This window comes from Pinus tabuliformis, chromosome Q, assembly GCF_031772625.1.
Source record: "Pinus tabuliformis cultivar Carrire ecotype Pingquan chromosome Q, CPIR1, whole genome shotgun sequence".
NCBI lineage: Eukaryota > Viridiplantae > Streptophyta > Pinopsida > Pinales > Pinaceae > Pinus > Pinus tabuliformis.
The window spans coordinates 734184562-734205422 of NC_142296.1; the positions used below are offsets into that span (position 1 = coordinate 734184562).

General features: G+C 37.2%; 1 long non-coding RNA gene and 1 pseudogene across 2 annotated transcripts; one reads left to right on the forward strand and one right to left on the reverse strand.

Moving 5' to 3' along the window:
* Nucleotides 1-11045: 11045 nt before the first annotated feature.
* LOC149221631 (uncharacterized) lies at nt 11046-14949 on the forward strand. Of its 2 annotated transcripts, none has more exons than XR_016248869.1 (3): nt 11046-11428; nt 11635-11761; nt 14439-14949. It is a non-coding gene; the product is annotated as an uncharacterized LOC149221631 (long non-coding RNA). The 2 variants fall into 2 exon arrangements; XR_016248868.1 differs by lacking the exon at nt 14439-14949 and adding an exon at nt 11848-12933.
* A 795-nt stretch (nt 14950-15744) lies between these two features.
* On the reverse strand, nt 15745-20282 carry LOC149221632 (deoxyuridine 5'-triphosphate nucleotidohydrolase pseudogene; annotated as a pseudogene).
* Nucleotides 20283-20861: the final 579 nt, after the last annotated feature.

The window sequence follows — 20861 nt, forward strand, 5'->3', positions numbered from 1 at the left end:
AACGAGGATCAATCCTGTTTTAATCTTAGCCATTGATTAGAGATTAGATCACGACCGTTGATTCATCAATAGGAAAAGTATAGAGGAGGCTTGAGGGTTAGTTAGAGATACATGAAGAGATCAAAGAGTTCAATTTTTCTAGGGCGTGGTTTGCTGAGAAAGTCGAGCTAAGAGATCTAAGTTGCAGTGAGAGGGACAGTTTGGCAGAGAGACTTCATTCCAAGAACGAGGATACATAGCAAAGAGGCAGAGCAGCAATAGGAGAGACAACGCAACTCCAGAGAGGGTGACGCAGAAGTTAGAGGGGCTGACGTAGAACCTTAGAGGCAGCATTGGGGTTTTCTGTGGGGCAGGGAGAGCAACAGTTCGGCATATAGACTTCTGGGCAAAGGGAGGCTCACTAAGAAGGTGACCCAACTCCTAGAGGAAGTGACACAATTCCAACGCAGAGCTTGGAGCAGCCATCGATACCCAGCACTGGGGAAAACATTGTCATCTATGGGGTTTGATCATCCAGTTGTTGGATTCGCCAAAATATCCATCTCCGGATAGAGGTACTTCTGCCAGGTTTATTCTCTGTTGGGTGAGCTAGATTTGGCACCCTAGTTGTATTCAGAAATATGCTTAATAATACAAACCCTCTATATGTTGCACTGGTTTTCCCAAATTCAATTTTTCCAAGGATGATTGTCCAAAAATAACAGTGTCCCTTGCGTGATTGTCTCAGTTTATTTCAGTTCATGATTTGTATGTATGTGTAGTCTACAATAGTGTTTTCATCATTGTTTAAATAATTAAATAACTTGTTGAATGTAAAGAACAAGTAGGATATGATAAATCAGTGATTGCAGTAGGATTTCTGATGTGCAGATTCAAAAAATTTCACATGGTACCAGAGCATTGCAAACCATAGGAGACTGAAGATACCAACCGAGAGATCCAAAGAATTTGCTGCAAAGAAGCAGTTGTCCCGAGTGACAGCATTGTTTCAGAGGTAGAGGAGAAGCTGCAGGAGTGACGCAGAGGCTCACACAGTGCCTGCATTAGCATTTCGAGCTTGTAGAGGGTGACACAGAGCCAGAGAGGAGCCCACGCAGTGACTACATCAGCTCTCTGGGCCAGTGCAGAGCCTGAAAGGTTTGAAACAACCATTTTTCAGGGCTAGAGGAGCAGAGCATATTCGATTTGAGGAGTTGGTGGGACGTTGTTTCTGTTGGTGCATAATAGTGTCTGTGGAGATAGAGTCGAGGAAGAGGGATTCACTGCCTTGATATATTTTTATCCAAATAAATCTAGATCTGGGTTGCAGCAACAAAGGAGGATTAGAAAGGAGTGACTCAACATTTGGTCGGAGGATTTCTGTGAAGGAAACCAGGACTCAGAGGGAGCCTAGAGGAGCTTGTTCCTTAGAGGGTTTCTTACGCCAAAGAAATCCAAATCCAAGTATTTATAGATTGACAGAAGGAGAGGGAGAAGAGAATTAGTCCTACTTTGGAGTAGAGATGGCAATGAATGGGTTAAGGGATCAATATAGATTGGATGGAGCATCCAATTTTGTCATCTGGAAGGCCAGGATCCTAGCAATCCTAGATAAAGATCGCATCAAGGACTATGCCTTGAAGGTAGTTGATGTGCCGGTTGACACTGATCCAATGAAGAAGTGGGAGGAGGCCCAGGCTAAGGCCAAGTGCATGATCCTAGACGGGGTCAAAGATCATGTAGCACCACATGCTGCTGAGAAGGACACGACAAGGGAGGTGTGGGAGGAGTTGACCACCTTGTACTAGGGCTCTTCCATCCAACAGAAGATGCGATTAGAAAATCAGTTGAGACAATACCAGATGTAGAAGGGAGAAGAGACCAGTCCCTTCCTTCTCAGGTTGCAAGGGATTCGTGACCAGTTGACTTCTGTGGGGTCTACAACAGATCCTGAGTTCATGGTCAGGACTGCCCTGAATGCAGTCACAGAGGACTGGGAGACTTTTTTCCAAAGAATCTTGGGCAGAGCGACTCTCCCTAGTTGGGAGGAGACGTGGGCATCTCTTTGACAAGAAGAGCTCAGGAAGTTGACCAAGACATGGGGTAGTGGCAAAGGAGCTCGAGTTAAGGAGGAGGAGGAGGATGCAACTCTCACATCAATGGGACAACAAGGGCAGCAGAAGCGGAAGAAGAAGGACATAACTAAGGTCAGATGCTTCAATTGTGGGGAACTGGGAAATTATGCCACGCAATGCCCCCGAAAGAAGGGCAAGGGGGAGGCTTCTGAATCAAAGGATGCTCCAGCGAAAGTTGACAAGGAAGGTGATAATGACGATTGTTCCATGAGTGCTCATGTGCCTTTGGAGAAGAGGTGGGGTGACATGGACTTGTAGTCAAAAGGACTGCATGGAGGGGTAGGATCCTTGAGGTACCCAAACTCTTGGATCACATATGGCTACGGTACCCCTTAACGATAGTAGAAAAATGACGAGTGTCGATTGGAGCGAGGTGTGATGGAGTGATAGTGGAATTGCTAGAGTGCCAAAGTTTGAGGCAGCGTAGTGGATGTTGTAGCAATGCGAGAGGCACAGAGCAGTTTGTAGCAGCAGAGGGTCAACATAGATTAGCAACAAAGGTAGCTTCAGCATCACGAGGCATCCAAAATGACCAACATGTCAGTGTTTGGGTGAGTTTTCAGTTGCTTACTTCTCAAGAACTGAGTTGCAGTGCAACAGTTAGAAGCGGCAGTGTTATGGACAACATGAGGCAGCATTTTAAGAGGGAGTTGTAGTACAGATGCAGCAATGGCAGTAGTAGATTCATGGGAAGTAGTACAAGAAGCAACGGTGCAGTGGATGAAGTGTATCAAGCCAAGCATCAGCAGCACAGAGGACCGATGTAGTGGATCAGTGTAATACTTTTGTTGAGAAGTATTGCTAGAGCACATTCCTCGCTAAGAGGGAGTGTTGATTTTGGGTAGTATCAGATGTCCACTAGCTCCGAAATTTTGTGTAGGGGCTAGAACACATGAGATCTCCAAGACCCAGAAATCGTTCGGAGAAATTCCACCCGGATGAGGAGTTATTAAAAAAAATTATATTTTTAATGAGTTTCTAAGTCTAAACTTAAGAAAATAAAAATATTAATGTGTATTAATAAAAATATGGGTGAGAAGGTTCTAAGTGATGAGGATCAAACCTGTTTTAATCTTAGTCGTTGATTAGAGACTAGATCATGACCGTTGATTCATCAACAGGAAAAGTATAAGAGGCTTGAGGGTCAGTTGGAGATACACCAAGAGATCAAAGAGTTCAATTTTTATGGAGCGTGGTTTGCTGAGAAATTCGAGCTAAGTGATCTAAGTTGCAGTGAGAGGGGTAGTTCGATAGAGGGACTTCAGTCCAAGGCTGAGGATACATAGCAGAGACGCAGAGCAGCAGTAAGAGAGACAACATAGCTCTAGAGAGGGTGACGCAGAAGCTAGAGGGGATGACGCAGACCCTTAGAGCCAGTGCTGGGGTTTTCTGTGGGGCAGATAGAGCGACAGTTCAGCCTATCGACTTCTGCTCAAAGGGAGACTCACTGAGAGGGTGACGCAGCTCCTAGAGTAGGTGATGCAGTTCCAGCGCAGAGCTTGGAGTAGCCATCGCTGCCCCGCACTGGGGACAACATTGTCATCTGTGGGGTTTGATCATCCAGTTGCTGGATTCACCAAAATATATGTCTCCGGATAGAGGTACTTCTGCCATGTTTATTCTCTATTGGGTGAGCCGGATTTGGCACCCTAGTTGTATTCAAAAATATGCTTAATAATACAAACTCTCTATATGTTGCACTGGCTTTCCCAAATTGGGTTTTTCCGGGGATGATTGTCCAAAAATAATTGTGTCCCTTGTGTGATTGTCTCAGTTTATTTTAGTTCATGATCTATATGTATGTTTAGTCCGCAATAGTGTTTTCATCGTTGTTTGAATAATTAAATAACTTGTTGAATGTAAAGAACAAATAGGAGATGATAAACCAATGATTGCAATAGGACTTCTAATGTGTAGATTAAGAAATTTTCACAAAATCTCAGCCATCAAAATGTGTCTTCAAAGGTATATCCAATAAATCAATCTTGAAACTTAATGCAGGTATGCCAACTATCCAATTATATTATGCTTCCATGAGGCCAGAGTTGTTGTTAATCATATGATGTTTGTTAAAGAATATTCAATTCTCGTTCTTAATGCTTAGCTCCCCATTCTTTTTATTCCATAGCATAAGAAGTACAACAAATCTACATATATTTACACTTTACCAGAGTTCTTGATGCTCTATAGTACAAGGTCATTCCTTTGATAGCATTTTTTATAACCTTATTATTTTGTTAACATAATTTTCTCTCTTTCAAGATGATCCAATGCAGTCATAAGTAGTCTTAATCTTTGATCCTTTTCTCATTTTTTCGTTTTCCTTGTAGCATAAAAAAAATGACATCTTGCGTCCTTATCAACCTTGGAATGTTATTCTCTTCATTACCTTTAGTAGCTTCCCCTAAGCTCATACATTTCTTCTTATCCTGCAGACATGTCTTTGGATTTTAGATACTAAGACACACAATGCTTCTACTAGAGCTTCATCTTAAATGAATCCTCGTGCTACTCAATAAGGTGCTATATAATCCCCCTAAGATGACACTGACTTCAATTTTTTTATTGAAGTCACTGCTTCTCTTTCTTCTTTTTCCAAAATTTGGTGGGTTGCCTTCTAATATGTGCATCCCCTTCTGGTTTCGTGTATAGTTTTTTTTGAATGATTTCCTCCAGTTGTCTGGTTTTCTTTAAAGAACTAGTCAACTTGCAATCTTTAGCCATGTGGCCAAGATTATCACATTTATATCATCTTATGTGACCTAGAAAAGGGGGAAAAGACTTGTGCCTTCTCGTGTTGTTATCCACATATGAATTTCCCTCAACATACAATGCACTCCTACTCTTATTTGCATAGGGTTTGAAATTAACACCCTTATGGCCAAAATTATCACATGAATAATAATAGTCATAGAAAGAATTTATATACCTGATGGCTAATGATATTCTTAGGGAACAATCTTCCTTGATTGCTTTCTTGAGAGATCTTACTTGTATACTACATCTTTTGCTGATGAACCCTTATTTGATTTCTCCTACAATCATTTGCAACATGTCCAACATTATTGCAAAAGTAATATTCAACATTATTAATCAAGGGAGCAAAGGAGTTGATATTTCTCCTTTGGAACCTTGCAGATTTACTAAATTCGTCTCTAGATGTAGATGAAATTCTTTCCAAAAACACTTTCTTTTGCTCATTCCTCGACTATTGGTTTTGTTGCTTTTTCTTGCTTGCTTCCTTGCTAATCATGATGATTCCATCTTATGATACAAGTTTTGCTTCATTATCTCCTTTCACTACCTTTGAGCTAGATCTGCTCTTTTCTAGCTCATTTCTTTTTTAAACGACCTCAGCTTCTAATCTTTCACATTGTTCCTTTCTTTCTTTCAGCTAGTTGCTCATTACCTCTTCAATTCTTCTTTCCTCTTCTAATTGAGTCTTCAAGTTAATAATATCTTCTTTAAAACCATGCTTTCTTTCTTCAATTATTTGCAGAAGTTTCTTTTGATCTTGGTTTTCCATTGAGAGCCTTTCTATTTCAACCAAGGTTGAGTCAAGTTTGGCTTGGTCTTCAATTGATTTCATTTGTTTACAATTAGTTGCTTTCACACTAGGATAATAGATCTCATTCAACTGAAAATTTTCTTTCTGAGGGGCCTTTTTCTTCTTCTTTTCTCCAATGTTTCTACTGGAATATCTTTCATGTAGGACCTGCAACCTATCCCATATATCTTTTGCATATTTGAGATATATTACTGTCTCAAGACCCAGATTGTGAAGTTTGTTGTAAATTGTACATTTCTCTTGGGCATTCCATTATTGAACTTTTTTTGAAGGGGGATATTCACCATAACCATTAGTAACTACCTTCTAGACTTCAAACCCTTGAGCAATTAATTCATATTTTACCTTCTCTTTCCATTCATGAAAGTTTGTGGGCACTGAGTACAGGCACACTTTGATGATCCATGATTCAACCAGGTCTACCTTCCAGCGGTTAAGATGAACTTGAAGGAACTCGCTCTAATACCAATTGTTGGAATCATGATTTTCATTACACCAAAACCCACATGTGTCAATAAATGGATGGATCGCCAGAGTTAACGGATCCTTAAGAGGTGGTTAAGCACATGTCATAAAACACACATGGAGTGTTGGATTAACCAATGCCCAACAAACGTAGTAAACTATATCTATTAATTCATTATTCCTTTATTCTTCAATGTTCCATAGTTTTTAGTTAGTCAATCATTCCTTTAGTATTCTAAATTTTGAAGTGTTTTTTCAATCAACTCCTTTAAACTTAGGATCTCTCCTTATTCTCTACCTCTCATCTCCTACCTCATCTATCATATTTTATTATTACATATTGTGTTTAGGTCTAAGCATCGTAATGTAGGTCTAATTGTCTACAAAATCAACAACATTATGCCTTCATAAAAAAAATTGGGCCAACACATGTCAAAGGCATAATGGGTTGGGGATTGGAGAATTCCCAATGTGTGAACGATTTAGTGCTAGTTGGTTTTATAACTTTTCACTAACACAATAGACAATAAAAAATTCGCTTCTAGATTTGCATATCATGTTAGTTGAGTATATATCAGTTGGCATGATAAAAAGCAATGCATAGTTGCATTGTCTTCAGCGAGCATAGAGTAAAAAGGCATATTAAATGTAGGATACAAGGAAATTTAGTTAAGAAAATAATTTGCAAAGATAATAGGTTTTGTGCAAGAGAAAGATGTGTCTCTTGTGTGATAATTGAGTTGTTATAAGAAATAATAAGTTTGAAAAGTTCAAATTAATACTTGTATGGAGGAAAATGATTTTTCATTAAGGGGGGCTAATAAGAAAAATAATAGAAACATTGAATGTGGTAAAGGAAGTGTTGATGGTGTTGGATCATGCCAACATATAGGGGATCTCCCTGATATGAAGTCCCAATTAGACCTCACATCATTTGGTATAGGAGTCCCATCCAGATTATGTCACGGCCGCTATGTACTTAAATATTTTCCTTGGCTTGAGGAGTTATCATGAGAGAGAAGTGTGCACGTACTTTTGAATGAGAAAGAAAGTAAGCCTTATGAAATTTCTAATTATAGAATGTATCAAGGTTCTTTCACTAAAAGGAAAAAAAGTGAGCCTTCAAAAGACAAGTATTAATATTGATCTAGTGAAGACACACAAACATATGCATGAAATAATCTTTAGACATCAAGCAAAATAGTTCACATAAATGAAACGGTCATTATAACCACAACAACACACTTTCAATAAGATAAGCACCAAATCCATAGAAATGGTTCAATTTCTTCAGTACATAAGAATGCCAACATAAACCGCAAACATTCTAAGAATAGTCTCAAAACATCCACGATCTATGCATTAAAATGTGTTGGCCCAATGGGCTTCAAGTATTAAGAAAACGTTCCAAGATACATGAGTACAATGAACACCACTTGCTCCAAATAGTGGAGCGTTAGAGCCACCACTTGCTCTCCAAAAGAACTATCTCTATCTCTCTAATGCCTTATGGGAGAATCCAAGGTGAAAAGTCCTCTCTTTGAGTAATGAGGCCCCTTTTATAACTAGAGACATTACTCTTGATACACTCACGACTCTTGAGCTTCTCATATAAATTTTCAACTTCTAGTGACCTTTGACCTTCTAAATAACCCTTGGTCTTCCAAATGGCTTTTGAACTTCAACATGACTTTTGGACTCCTTTGTGTCTTTTGGAATTCTACATGTGACCTTTAGACTTCCACATGTGGCTATTTTGTCCACACATGACTCTTGGACTTCCACATATTTATATTTACAATAATTACATCATTATTTCCACATCATGATGTGGCGACAACAAGACAAGTCACTAACATTAATGACTTGGACCCATAGTGACTTGTGACTAGGACTGACAATGTTGCCACATAAGTCTTCAGTTCTTAATGTAGATTCCTCGTTGTTGTTGCCATTTACCCTCCAAAGGGTCTTGATATGTATGGAATCTATATGGATCACTTTGGTCATTGGAATATGGTGTTCTTTCACTTGTCGCAATCACATATTCTTTATCTTTGAATGCTTTTTTGTGTTGCTTCCTTTGATATATCTTCTCATGCCTCCTTGCCATGATGTTCTAGTAACACACTTACAAGTAAGATCACTCATGGCAAGCAAACATCTGCCCAAAAAATCTCCTATTCTATCATGTTTCATGCAAACTTTCCAACTATGAATCAACAGTGAACTCACGAAAGGAAGTGGAAGCTCCTAGGTATAGGGCACACTATCAAGAGACAAGGGTTGTGTGTTGAGCATTAAGAGTGCGTTGTGTGCTCCACTGGGAAGGAGGCTTGATTGAGAGCACAAGGCACAGTCTCAAGGGACTAGGAGGATCAATGACGTTTGTTTATGAGCCATGCGCTCAACTGAGGAGGCTTGATTCATAAAGAGGGCACAGTGTCAGGGCTCAAGGGAGGCTTGATTTTCAATGTTGGTGCACCACGCGCTTAGCTAAGGGCGCATGGTGTAGTGTCACACAGTCGTTCAATGGTATTCACTTCTGATGCGGAGTCGCCAGCGTTCAATGGTATTTCAAGCAGCGTTCAATGGTATTCACTTCTGATGCGGAGTCGCCAGCGTTCAATGGTATTCACTTCTGATGCGGAGTTGCCTGCGTTCAATGGTATTTCAAGCAGCGTTTAATGGTATTCACTTCCGATGCGGAGTCTTGGACCAGGAGCTGTCTCCTGGAGATCACGCAAACAATCAGTTCCAGCAGATTCCACAACAGAAGCAGAATACGTGGCAGCAGCTGAAGCAACGAAAGAAATTGTGTGGCTCAGGAAAATTCTTGAATATTTGCGGGTAAAACAAGTACAATCAACTCCACTCATGATTGATAATACCTCTGCAATAAAGTTGTCCAAGAACCCAAAGTTCCATGATCGAACAAAGCATATCAATACTAAATATCATTTGATTCGACATCATGTTGAGGCCAAAACAATCCATCTCCGTCATTGTTCCACAAATGAGCAAATTGCAGACATCTTCACCAAAGCACTTGGAAAGTAAAAGCTTGAACGATTCAAAATGATGCTCAGACTCACCAACATCCCTTCAGATTAAGGGGGGGAATGTTGACACCTAATCTTCATGATTGGGAATTTTTATGTAAATAAATAAATTAGGAAGGTGAACAGTCATCGGGAGATGAACTGAACAATCACTCCCTATTGTATATAGCAATGGGTTACCTATGGAATATACACGAATCAATTTTTCTGAGTTTTCTGCCAAACTGGAGTTACTCCTGGCCTGACACTAATGACCACTATCGATGTGCAATGTGCTCAGCTGGGTAAGAGGCTTCAAGAAGGGCACAGTTCAGAAGAACAAGGAGAACTTGTGGCTTGAGAGAACGTTGTGCACCCAAGAGAGAGGGAAGGCTTAGCCTGGGTGCAAGGTGCATCCTCAACAAACAAGGGGGGTCCAACTAAGGCTTGGGAGTGCATTTTTCGCTCTTCCTTCCCTAATGGGCAGGTTTTATGAAACCAAAATTTATCTGTCTAAAGGGTAAGGCATGGGAAAACACGAGTTTAGACTATAAAAAAATGTGACACATACCAACTCATTAGTAAAACTTAGACAAAACCCAATACTGAGAAGTATACATCAAAACTTCAGTTTACAAACACTCTCCAAGTATAACAAACAAAGGATGTGAAACTGCGACCAAAAGTGTTGTTTTGTGAATAAAAGTGTATTAAGACTATGAAGTGCATTGTGGATGTTCTTGATGATGCGATGACACTCGGGAAAGAACAAGGGCACTTGAAACATATGAAATAACATGAAATGACACTCGATGACGGAAAGCGACACTTAATATGACAAAGGTGGGCTCCAAAATTTGAATGTAGCCAAATTTTGGAGGGTGTTGTAGCAGCGCCAGCAAGAAGTAAAGAGCTTAGTGAAATGGAAAATGCAATCATGCATTATGAATCTCATTTAGCACTAGCATAGGTTAGTAAAGATAAGAGAGTGTTGAGGAATGTTCATGAATGTTCATGAATGCAATTTAGCACAAGCATAAGTTAAGACTATAGAGATGAATGTCATTTTATTAGACTATAGGCAGAGTGTGAAAGTTTTGATTGAAAGAAAAATGCTCAACTGGCATTGATGATTAAGTCAACTTAATTAATGAGATTGCCAAATTTTAGGCTAGTCATGGTTATTTAGTCAATTTTGAGAAGTAAATAGCAATTGGCTTTGAAGTTATAAACCTAAATTTAAGGAGATGTTTTGGAGCATGATCGATGACCTTGTTAAATTTGATGATTAATCTAAATATCTATTTATAAAGAACAACCTCTCTTGGTGGAGATATTAATTAGAATGTTGCATTTGAAAAGCATAAGTAATCACATGTTAGTGAGGAAAACTTGTATCAATAAGCCAAAGTGTTTCAAAATAGTGTATACTATAATCACATGTTGATGAGGAAAACTTATATGAATAAGCCAAAGTGTTTCGAAATAGTGTGTACTAAGAAATGTAAGTCAACCATTATAATAAAAATGTAAAATATTATGTATATGAATTTGTTTAAATAAATCACATTCTTGTATAACCTAAAATCTAAAACCATTAATAAGAAATTTAATTTTTTTTTACACTTCTATTTTCCACATTCACTTTTAATTTAATATTATAATAATTATTTTGTATATATATTAACTAATTAAATTTAAGTATTTAATCATTTTTTTAAATATTTGTATAATTATATTAACATTAAAAATTTCTACAATTTTATGTTGGATAGTCCATTTTAATTTAATATTATAATAATTAATTTGGTATATATTAACTAATTAAATTTATTACGACGTAAGGCGTACCCATCTGAAATCAACTCCCCCAATTGTCACGTGTACTTGTTTGAGCCATTAGATCTGATGTTAGACGATTCAAACGTTCCAGATCGTTGGATGTAATTTAGTTTAGTTTTTATATTCTTTCCGCACAGGTTTTTTTGCTGCTTCAAATCTCGCTGAGCAGGGTGCGTCTCTGGGCATTCCACTCCAGGGGCTTGGAGGTTAATGAGCTTTTATCCCCAGTGAGGGTTTTGCAGGCAGAGTTTTTAATAGATCTTCTAGGCTTCAGATTTCTTCAGAGTCCATCCAACGGAAGAGGAACTGGTTGGCTTCTATCTGAAGAAAAAGATCCAAGGCGGCCACGCACAGTTTTTTTGCTGCTTCAAATCTCGCTGAGCAGGCCGCTGTGTAATGTAACCTGTTCTTAGCTCGCACGCGGAAATAAATCTGTATATATACTTGGTAGCTTACATATATTATTCTTTAGCTAAGAAAAGAGGTCTCTTCCTTTTTTCCGGTACAGGTTTACTCACAGTTATGCTCTATTCTATATATCTTTTTATATACCCAACAGGCTTCATTTAATTCTACTGAGTCTGTTTCGAACTGTTTTCTGCAGAATGGCCACAGGAGAAGGGAACGGCTCTAAACGTCCTAAGGATCTGCGCCGTTATTCCTGCAAAACTTGCGGAATCACAAGATCGAAGCGCATTTTGCTCAAGCTTCACATAATCTCTAGCCACGGAGTAGGCTTCTTATGCCTTTAATCGCCCCATGAAACCCCAATTAAATGGATTATCTTGTTAATAGTGTTTCATATGCATCTTTGCAGAGAGAAGCCCTCGAAAATGATGAAAGATTTGCTTCAGAGGCCAAAGGCCAGAACCACAGGCGGTCTCGATGTGTTTGTCAAGTTTGTGGGGGTTTTAATCCTTATTTCCAGAATACGGTCCTATCTCTGCTAATCAGTGGAAAACCACTCTTCTTCGGCAGGCCTGCATTTTGGCTATGGAAGAGAAGTCTCTTTTATATCAGATTCCCTCTCGGCATCTACATATCCGTTTATATATATATATATATATATAGATATTAGATTTTAAAGCCATCTAATAGACGCTTTGTGAGATCAAGGTACGGTTAGTGACTCGCCCGAAAAAGCACGAGGAACGAAGTGCTCGACCAAAGCTAAGAGGAACTTTTACTTAATCGATGACTTCCCTCCCATTGTCTGTCTCTAACGAGATATTCACGAAATCGACCCCAAAAGCCAAACCCGTCATCGTGATTTTACTTTTAGGGACTCTCTGTGATGGTTGTGCTACTTTTAATGGATATATATAATACACGGTCAATTTAATGGGTCTGTGTAGAGGTTATAATTCGGGTGGATGTCCATAATAGGCGTTTTTGAGAAGGGGCTCCAGTCTTTAAAAGAAAACTACATACAGCAAAAGCAAACTACATACAGCAGGATAATATCAGGCTTAACCGCCATACAAATAAACAAAACTCAGAAAATGAACAGACTCAAACCAATAGAAGGAACAAGAGAATGAACCAGGTCCTTAAACCATTATTTCAATTCTATATTAGTAATATTTCTTGAGCAATGCGATCTTTTGTGACTGTGAATGAAATATCTACTACATGAGTACTACTGGTTCTTAAGATAAAAGGAAAATAACTTGGCCATAGATATACCAATGTTCTCAATCCATTGAAGGAATTGTAGCCATCTCACTCCTCAGAAAATGTATACAACTATTGGGTTGCTTAATACCGTTTCTGTAGTAGTTAGTTCCTGCTAAAACAAATTCCCCCTACAGGCTTAACCGCCATACAAACAAACAAAACTCAGAAAATGAACAGACTCAAACCAATAGAAGGAACAAGAGAATCACAACATCTATTAAATTTACTGTGTTTTAAAATGCAGAGTGAAGCTGCCTATTTACAGCAAGCTGGGAGAAGTCTAGGATTTCACAAGGTGGTTTGCTGGTATACCAACAGAGCATTTAATAATTTACCTTTATGTTCTTTTCTTTTCTACCTAATGGTTCTTGTGTATCACTAGGTTCTTCTCTCCGCTGTTGGTGAAGGCCTATAGATGATGGTTCTTCAAATAATATTGGACCAGCTAATTTCTCTATAAATTGACTCCAATTTTCCATACGTCATTGCTGCACAAATGCAGTTGTGACAAGTACATAAAGTAATCAATGATGAGCTAAGTAATCATACTTCCATTTTTTATCCTGTGTAAGTATAAATTGTAATGAGCTCAGAACAAAGTAATCGAAATATTAGCTTTTTTATTCCTTCTCAAATGAGCCAAAAAAATAGAAATGATGGGTTATGCATAATGAAGCATGTCCTTCCCAAGTCATATAGAGTGATAGATTGTGATCTTTCAGCCCAAAGGGCTTGCAGAGATAGTCACGATTACCCTCTTCCTAGTATCTTCAATGGTTTCTCCCTCACCTAAAAATGCTCATCAAGTAGCCATATATTCAACCGGGTCCTTAAACCATTATTTCCATTCTATATTAGTAATATTTCTTGAGCAATGCGATCTTTTGTGACTGTGAATGAAATATCTACTACATGAGTACTACTGGTTCTTAAGATAAAAGGAAAATAACTTGGCCATAGATATACCAATGTTCTCAATCCATTGAAAGAATTGTAGCCATCTCACTCCTTAGAAAATGTATACAACTATTGGGTTGCTTAATACCGTTTCTGTAGTAGTTAGTTCCCGCTAAAACAAATTCCCCCTGCAGGCTTAACCGCCATACAAACAAACAAAACTCAGAAAATAAACAGACTCAAACCAATAGAAGGAACAAGAGAATCACAACATCTATTAAATTTACTGTGTTTTAAAATGCAGAGTGAAGCTGCCTATTTACAGCAAGCTGGGAGAAGTCTAGGATTTCACAAGGTGGTTTGCTGGTATACCAACAGAGCATTTAATAATTTACCTAAGTGAATTTAAACTGGGTACGTACATATTTCATAGTAATAGTATTTTATAGGCAAGGATTTTCATTTGATGACACTTTCAATACCTCGATAGCAAGGATTTCAATTTGATAACACTTCCAATACCTCGATAGCAATTTAAATTCGTTTTCAGTAAAAAAAGAAAATGATAGTCATATTTAGTTACAAGTCTATTTTGAAACTTGAAATGCTTTAATAAGAGATGGGATGATATTTCAAAACATCTGGTTGTTTAATTAGTTTACTTTAGTGTACTGGGTACCCTAGAAAATATAATGTAGATATTGTTTTTGTAATTTATTGCTATTATATATAATAGTTATTTGACTAGGAAGGATAGTTAATTATTGTTTTTGGTTTTTATTATTTAATAATAAATTTGTGATCAAAATTTTGTTTTCCCATCTTATCAAATAGGTGTTAAACAAGTGGATGGGGAGATGGGCTCCACTGACCATCAGTAAGAGTCGTTTCCCACCTGTAAAACAAAACCAATGAAGATCAATGCGTCGGAAAAGTGTGAGCTTGGACTACCTCTAAACTCTCCAAATTTCCCAGATTTATTGATAAGGAGGATGATGAAAGGAAGGAGAGGCTCAAGAGAAAGCGAACAGAGAAGAAAATGGATCTGGAGTCTGAGATATGTTAGCTTGAAGGCTGAGTCCTTGACCTCCCATAGTTTTCCTTGATAGCATAGTGGATATATTCATAGTGAATTCTAGTCATGATTTCTTAAGATATGGTGATATTTCATAGTTAAATGCCTTGTAATAGTATTTTATAGGAAGTTGGCCAGTTAAGGAAGGAGTGAAATTTCTGAAATAAAGAGTGAAACAGAGCCAACCTTGGATGATGGAGAAAATTGTCGGGCTTTAGGTTCCTTAATCACATCTCTTCAATGTACTGAATGCATTCATGTTTTTTTCTCTCTATGAGAGTTTGAAAAGGTTTCCTTGAAGCGGACTGAAGCTTGGGGTATCTTTCTATTTCAATATCTATCACATGACATATGACTTTGTCTAGATACTGGCAAACATCGACGTTTAAGTTTCTGCTTATCTCAAAGACATAGTCTATCTGTTTATTCACAGAGTCATGAAAGCAAGATGAGGTAAAAAGTTTGAAGTATTATGCCTTGTGCCTCTTCCAATAACACTAATTCCTCATACAGGAAACGATTTCCTCATTCTTCTCTCTTTCAACAGATCACAAAAATAACTCTTGAATTTATAGCTTAGGCAAGGAGCGCAATGCATTTCAGGTTCATCCTCGAAATCCTCAAATTCACCCGTCAAAGTAATCATGTGCAAGATACCTTTAATGGCATCCATCACTTTCATAAACTAAACCATTCCTTCAGCAGAATTATAAAAATGTCGAGGCAATGCATCCAATTGTGACTACCTATTGGAAAATGTTAAGTTTCTTCTTATCTTAAAGACACAGTCTATCTGTTTTTTGAAAAGAGTCATGAAAGCAGGATGAGGGAAACACTTCGGAAGTGTTATGCCCTGTGCCTCTTCCAAAAGCACTAATTCCTCATACAGAAATCATTTTCCAGATTTATTGATGAAGAAAGAACAAAGAGTTTCTCACAGGTATTCCAATTGGCATCCATTTTACAAAAATGAGATAATATGGAAGCAATTTTCACCTATACATGGCCTTCTAAACAGGCGCGAAGAGGCTAAAACTATAAACGAGCATCCTCAAAAAATTACATTTAAACCCCCATAGACCCAAACCCACAAACTCCCCTGAAAGTCGAATCCAAATCCTCCACTTCCAGAACCTGCGGGGTGAGAATTTTCTCAATAATTAACTGAGCAATATGATCTCCAGCCTTAATCTCAAAACCCTGCTCAAAGTGATTGAAGAGAACAACACTCATTGGACCACGGTAATCTGCATCTATGACACCAACACCAACGTCTATCGAGTGCTTCCAAGCAAAGCCCGAACCTAGGAGTTATACGAGCATATGTGCCTTCGGGTATGGCAATGGACAAATCTATTGGTACCAAGGCCTTCCCTCGGGCGGGCACCACACAAGAAGTCGCACTAGATAGATCATACCCAGCGACCAAAGAAGAACTTCCAGACGGAAGAATAGCATTAGGCGAAAGATTCTTTACATGCAATATTGGCTCATAGGCAACTTTCACGCCCTTTTTATTAAAATATGTAGCATTCCCACTCAGCTCCATGCCCCCTGGGTAGCCTGTGCCAATAATTCTTTTACTGTTCTTTCTCCGTCATCTTTAACTTAAGATTACATGTAAGGTGAACATTCTACTATTCCAGGGATCCAAAAATATATTTCTATTGTTCTTCATGGTAAATAACACATGTCCTCTGATGCATATTCACTATATTTAGTCTCTATAAATCAATGAGTATATCTTTGAATGTAGTTGGTAATACCAATTGCACATGTCTTCTGATGCATATTCACTATATTCATCCTGTATAAATCAACAATGAGTATATATTTGAATGTGTTTGCTTTTCATATAAGCAAATTTGTTATGCATAAATCAACTCCTCTGGACTTTCATAGCTTGTGGGATGGTCATGGAGGAAAGCAATTTTGAGACCCATCATAGTTGTTGAAACCCGTCATGGCCGGTATTAGTTACTTTAGAAAAAGCATTGGATCTTGGTCAAATAAAAACAGGTCAATTGTTGTACCATATGTAAAGAATTATTTTACTGAGTGTCTTCTGTGAGCGTGATGATCTCCCATCGGAGAGTCTGGCATACCATTTTGATAGTTATGTTTTTATAACCAATTCATTATTAATGCGGTTTAACATATTTTTTAAACCTAATCAATTTATTTTCATAAATATAATACATGTTTTAAATATATTTTATTTTTAGTTTAAATAATAATTTCTTAGGTATCCTTATCCAAATTGATATAGATAGCTATTCAATTGTTTACCTTCACTTTGAATTAGGCAATCTTTATCTAGATACAGAAGTGTGTAAAGAGCTTCAAGTAAACAACGTAAATGGCTATTTATGGCTATTTTTATTGCATTTTATAGCCACTTTAACCCCCCGAATAGGGTTTTAGGTGTGGCTTCCTCAATTGATGTCTGCAGTATTTGTTTCAATGTACATTAGGTGTGGCTTCCTCAATTGATGTCTGCAGTATTCGTTTCAATGTACATTAAGAATAAGAACTCTCAGCTAACTAGATTTTCCATAGTTTTCCTTTCAGCATAGTGGATATCTTCATAGTGAATTCTGGTCATGATTTCTTAAGATAGGGTGATATTTCATAGTTTTCCTTGTAGTAGTATTTTATAGGAAGTTGGTGAGTCAAGGAAGAAGTGAAATTCAAGAAATAAAGAGTGACACAAAGCCAACCTTGGATGATGGAGAAAAATATATTTCTATTGTTCTTCATGGTAAATAGCACGGCCTCTGATGCATATTCACTATATTCATCCAATATAAATATGGATTTTAATATTAGGATAATAATATCTTTGTATCAATTTGTGTCTTTGGTAAATTATTTTATTAATAAATCAATTTTTTCATTTTGTTACCAAGTTTTTAGGGGATAAAATCTCTCTTTTCGAGATGCAATTGTTTTTTTTTTTTTTTTATATATATATATATAGTGAAAAGAGATTTGATCTTTATCTATATTTAACAAATGTCTAGTTAACACAATAAATTAATTTTCTCATTTTCTTGTTACAAGAGAAAACGAACATAGAAGAAAATGGATTTGGAGTTTGAGATGTGTCAACCTGAAGGATGAGCCCCTTATCTCCCTTAGAAAATGGATCTGGAATTTGAGATGTGTCAACCTGAACGCTGAGCCCCTTATCTCCCTTAGCCAGACCTTCGACTAATGCTTTATTGTTAATGTGATGCTAGGACTTTCAAACGGTTAGATGAATTTGTGTACTTATCGGATTTTGTCAATAATTAAAAGTTTTTTTTTTTTTTTTTTTTTTTATATATACAATGAAATATGACTTTTAATATTATGATGATAATATCTTTGTCTTAATTTGTGTTTTTGATAAATTGTTTCTACAATATTTTAAAGTTTTAAAGTTTTATATTAATAAATTAATTCTTTCATTTTCTTACCAAGCTTTTAGAGAGATCAAATTTTAGATGCAATTTTTTTTTATGAGATTTGATCCTTATCGATGTTTAACAAATAAAAAATATTAACAAGTGTCGAGTAATGAGATAGAAATAAATGTGTTTTATAATACATGATAACACAAACAATTAAAAATACATGAACACCATATTTTACCCTAGAATCCTTTACCAGAAAATTGAATAATATATCTACTATTTCTAATGGCTTAAAAGAAGCCAAACCAGCGAAAGTGAGCCCTCCACTCAATTTAGGAATATTGCAATAGAAAATCCTCAAGATTTTAACAACTTCATCACATATAATCAACACCCTCTAAGACCATGGGCCAAAAACAGTGATGTGCCCACATTTATGATTTCCTTTTAAATTTATTATTACTTAGTATACAAGCAAATGATGTAATCACGAGTCAAAAACATAGTAAATTACCCCATAATGGCTTCCCTCATCATTTTTAATACTAATAAAAATCTTTGCTATATCTCTCATAACTTTGTAAAAATATTCTTTTCGTAAGAAGTAAAAAAAAACTTCATATGAATGATCCAGTTAAATAATTTCTTTTCAATATTTATCCAGTTTCTAAAATTTCTTATAACATACTACAGCCTTACGCGGTTTCCATTGCAGCAACATGTGGTGCAATTGCTAGTATATATTTCTACTAACATAATTTTTAATAATAATGTAAATCCATAAATAGATTTAACCCAGAAACACAATTAATTGTTTTAGCATGAGTAGTAACGTTGTCATTATGGGTTTGTCCTAATGCATTTTGTTGACCATTTAATAGTACGTTTATAAGTGTACTTTTATTAAAAACTGCGAACATTAAATCACGATACCAACATAATAGCCTTTCACCCAACGGTCAAAAATCAACACCACAAATAACAGGTTAGTCTGAAAAGGAGCTTTGAACCGCTAGTGAGCCTTGTAATAGTTTTGGTCTTTTTTTCAAAAACACTACCCAATTTTAGAGTAGTTTTATTAATTTGAGAACAGATAAGAATGGGTTTAATTCATGGCCTCCGCTTGGCTGGTGACAAGGGAAACAACAGTATATACCAATGCCCTCCACCCCTCTTGGGTTCCAAGAGCCCTCCAAAAAAATAACCTCTTCCGTGCAATGAAATTACATGAGATTTAATGCAATTACTTCTTCCAAATCACTCCTGGTTCTTTGACATTTGTGGCCTTGTACATGTTGATCATGGTTTCATGAATCTCAGTGTCTTCAGGCAATCATGTTTTTGAATTAATTTTTACTCTCAGAGGCTACCACAGATGCGTGAATGATTAAACTTGGGATAAGTTAAAAAATGTGGAATATAGTCGTGGGACAAGGCCATATGCTGCATACCTTACCTCGAATAAACAATTTCAATGTATGATACAAATTTATGCTGCAGAGGTGTTCATGCTTCAGAGGGCTACCTTATGTGAATAGTTTTCAGTGACAAAGCACTTTCTTCTGACTAAAGGGTCTTTAGACCGCCTCTGTTGGGTGCGCCAAACAGCGTCCAGAAGCGAAGCGTTTCATCGGCTCCGGCTGATACAATGGTAACTCCATCTGGGCTCTGCAATGACAAAAAAATTGACAGAACAAACTTAGTTTGGAGTTAGTAAACGAAATTTACCATTCACTGGGAACCCTTTTGTCAGCAATTTTTGGGATGTCAGATTTTACTGTGCTCGATCTATTAATCGAGTGCAAACCTTTTTTAGTCCAATTAACTATGATCCTTCTGAAGCTGCGATTTGCAAATCTTTTTTAGTCCAATTAACTGTAATCCTTCTGAAGCTGCGATTTGTACCTCGTGCTAATAATTTTTGTCCATTGAACAGGGTGATTCATTCCTGCTCGTAGTGCTATGGATATAGAAGTTGCTAAGTTTACATTGATATGCCGAGAGAAGGAGAATTCAACTTCAAGTGTTCCATTTTCTGTTAAGGTTTAGACAGTAGGCCTGTTCTAGTTGTTAGCAATTCCGTTTCTCATTTCCCAGATGTATTGAGAGGATTTGAAATGTAGTACTTTGATCAAATCTCATTGTTTAGAGATGCACATGTATTAGGAAGAATACAGAAGGAAGCTGGCAGAGAGCTTGCTCCATAATTCAAATGGGAAAAGATCGAAAATCCTCATTTTCAAGAGAAAACCAGACTGGTTCAAGACACGCCTTCCTTTTTGACGAGCTATTCAAAGATGATTCCCATTTAGCTAATAAAACTTTTCCCGAGCTTCCAATGGTGAGTAGATTTTTGGCCTATAACACTTTGTTTAGCTTGCCTGTTTCTCTCATTTTAGAATCTGTCTGTTGCAAGAATATACTTACTAGTGGTCATTACTTTCCACTATTGCGTTTAACATATTTGGCATTTAGCAATCATAAAGGAGTTGTATCTTCATAGTATATTTTTGCAAAACTGTGGATCAGTCGCCAGATCGAATACTAGACGCACCATATTTGGTAGACGATTATTACCTAAATCTATTGGACTGGGGATGCAATAATATTGTTGCCGTTGCATTGGGATCAACCCTATACCTTTGGAATGCTGAAAATGCAAACATACAGCAGCTAATGCAAACAAATGGTGAAGATGATTATTTGACTAGTGTATCTTGGGCACCTGATGGCAATCTATGTTACCAGAAACGGGACGGTTGCCACCGTTCCCCGTATAAAACG